Source organism: Oncorhynchus keta, unplaced genomic scaffold (genome assembly GCF_023373465.1).
Source record: "Oncorhynchus keta strain PuntledgeMale-10-30-2019 unplaced genomic scaffold, Oket_V2 Un_contig_2577_pilon_pilon, whole genome shotgun sequence".
Classification (NCBI taxonomy): Eukaryota; Metazoa; Chordata; class Actinopteri; order Salmoniformes; family Salmonidae; genus Oncorhynchus; species Oncorhynchus keta.
The window spans coordinates 155001-157500 of NW_026284622.1; the positions used below are offsets into that span (position 1 = coordinate 155001).

Genomic DNA, 2500 nt, shown 5'->3' on the forward strand with positions numbered 1-2500 from the left:
ACGGGACCACCTGTATGTAAAATGTGGATAAAAGCGTTGTGTTTTAAATATGATTATGTGATTATATATATTAGAGTATTGAAGATGCAGGTAACTGAATAAAGGAAACACCAACATCAAGTGTTTATTAACAGGACGTTGGACGACCAGGAGCCAGAACAGCTTCGATGCTTCTTGGTTGGGATGTTACAGACTACCTCAGAACAGCTTGATGCTTCTTGGTTGGGACGTTATAGAGCGGTCAGAACAGCTTCGGTGCTCCTTGGTTGGGATGTTACAGACCGGTCAGAACAGCTTCGATGCTTCTTGGTTGGGACGTTACAGACCGGTCAGAACAGCTTCGGTGCTCCTTGGTTGGGACGTTACAGACCCCTCAGAGCAGCTTCGGTGCTCCTTGGTTGGGATGTTACAGACCGGTCAGAACAGCTTCGGTGCTCCTTGGTTGGGACGTTACAGACCCCTCAGAACAGCTTCGGTGCTCCTTGGTTGGGATGTTACAGACCGGTCAGAACAGCTTCGGTGCTCCTTGGTTGGGACGTTACAGACCCCTCAGAACAGCTTCGGTGCTCCTTGGTTGGGATGTTACAGACCGGTCAGAACAGCTTCGATGCTTCTTGGTTGGGCCGTTACAGACCGGTCAGAACAGCTTCGGTGCTTCTTGGTTGGGCCGTTACAGACCGGTCAGAACAGCTTCGGTGCTTCTTGGTTGGTCCGTTACAGACCGGTCAGAACAGCTTCGGTGCTTCTTGGTTGGGACGTTACAGACCCCTCAGAACAGCTTCGGTGCTCCTTGGTTGGGATGTTACAGACCGGTCAGAACAGCTTCGGTGCTCCTTGGTTGGGACGTTACAGAGCGGTCAGAACAGCTTCGGTGCTCCTTGGTTGGGATGTTACAGACCGGTCAGAACAGCTTCGGTGCTCCTTGGTTGGGACGTTACAGACCCCTCAGAACAGCTTCGGTGCTCCTTGGTTGGGATGTTACAGACCGGTCAGAACAGCTTCGATGCTCCTTGGTTGGGATGTTACAGACCCCTCAGAACAGCTTCGGTGCTCCTTGGTTGGGACGTTACAGACCCCTCAGAACAGCTTCGGTGCTCCTTGGTTGGGATGTTACAGACCCCTCAGAACAGCTTCGGTGCTCCTTGGTTGGGACGTTACAGACCGGTCAGAACAGCTTCGGTGCTTCTTGGTTGGGATGTTACAGACCGGTCAGAACAGCTTCGGTGCTCCTTGGTTGGGACGTTACAGACCCCTCAGAACAGCTTCGGTGCTCCTTGGTTGGGATGTTACAGACCCCTCAGAACAGCTTCGGTGCTCCTTGGTTGGGACGTTACAGACCGGTCAGAACAGCTTCGATGCTTCTTGGTTGGGATGTTACAGACCCCTCAGAACAGCTTCGGTGCTCCTTGGTATAGATTCTACAACTGTCTCGATCTCTATCGGAGGGCTGCAACGCCATTCTTCCACGATGAAATCCATCGTGTGGTGTTGTGTTGATGGTGGTGGTGGAAAACGCTGTCTCGGGCGCCGCTCCAGAATCTCCCATAAGTGTTCTGTTTGGGGGGGGGGTTGAGATCTGGTGGATGCGTAGCCATGGTAACGCAGATAATGGCCCGCCCAGCATTCCGACACATGATCCTCAGGAGATATGGGGCTGTTGATAGCTTAATAATGGACTCAGGAACCACACCTGTGTGGAAGCACCTGCTTTCAATATACTGCGTATCCCTCGTCAACTCCACGTGTTCCCGTTATTCTGGCAGTTACCTGTAGCCGCTACGGGGTCTGTAACGTCCCAAATACGAAAGCTTCCGGAACAACGACTAAAACGTGACCCACCGTACGACGACCATATTTAGACATGTTTATATAAGAAGCTTCCCGGGAACAACGACTATAAAACTATATTATATGTTGATATTGATGATAGTGTTTTATATGAAAGCTGATACTATATTATACGTTGGGGTTGGCAGGGCGTTAGGGCGTTGGACTAGCCGAAGTGGTCACCCCGAGCTGACAAGAGGGTAGCCTAGTGGTTAGGGCGTTGGACTAGCCGAAGTGGTCGCCCCGAGCTGACAAGAGGGTAGCCTAGTGGTTAGAGCGTTGGACTAGCCAAAGTGGTCGCCCCGAGCTGACAAGAGGGTAGCCTAGTGGTTAGGGCGTTGGACTAGCCGAAGTGGTCACCCCGAGCTGACAAGAGGGTAGCCTAGTGGTTAGTGCGTTGGACTAGCCAAAGTGGTCGCCCGAGCTGACAAGAGGGTAGCCTAGTGGTTAGAGCGTTGGACTAGCCAAAGTGGTCACCCCGAGCTGACAAGAGGGTAGCCTAGTGGTTAGAGCGTTGGACTAGCCAAAGTGGTCACCCCGAGCTGACAAGAGGGTAGCCTAGTGGTTAGGGCGTTGGACTAGCCAAAGTGGTCGCCCCGAGCTGACAAGAGGGTAGCCTAGTGGTTAGAGCGTTGGACTAGCCAAAGTGGTCGCCCCGAGCTGACAAGAGGGT

General features: G+C 52.6%; 1 long non-coding RNA gene across 5 annotated transcripts in view; it reads right to left on the reverse strand.

Moving 5' to 3' along the window:
* LOC127922464 (uncharacterized) overlaps positions 1 to 187 on the reverse strand; it is a 1988-nt gene extending 1801 nt beyond the window's left edge. For all 5 annotated transcript variants that reach the window (XR_008111420.1, XR_008111419.1, XR_008111415.1 and 2 more), the window contains exon 1: positions 1 to 187. This exon is cut by the window's left edge. This is a non-coding gene — a long non-coding RNA (uncharacterized LOC127922464).
* Between the last annotated feature and the right edge of the window lie 2313 nt (positions 188 to 2500).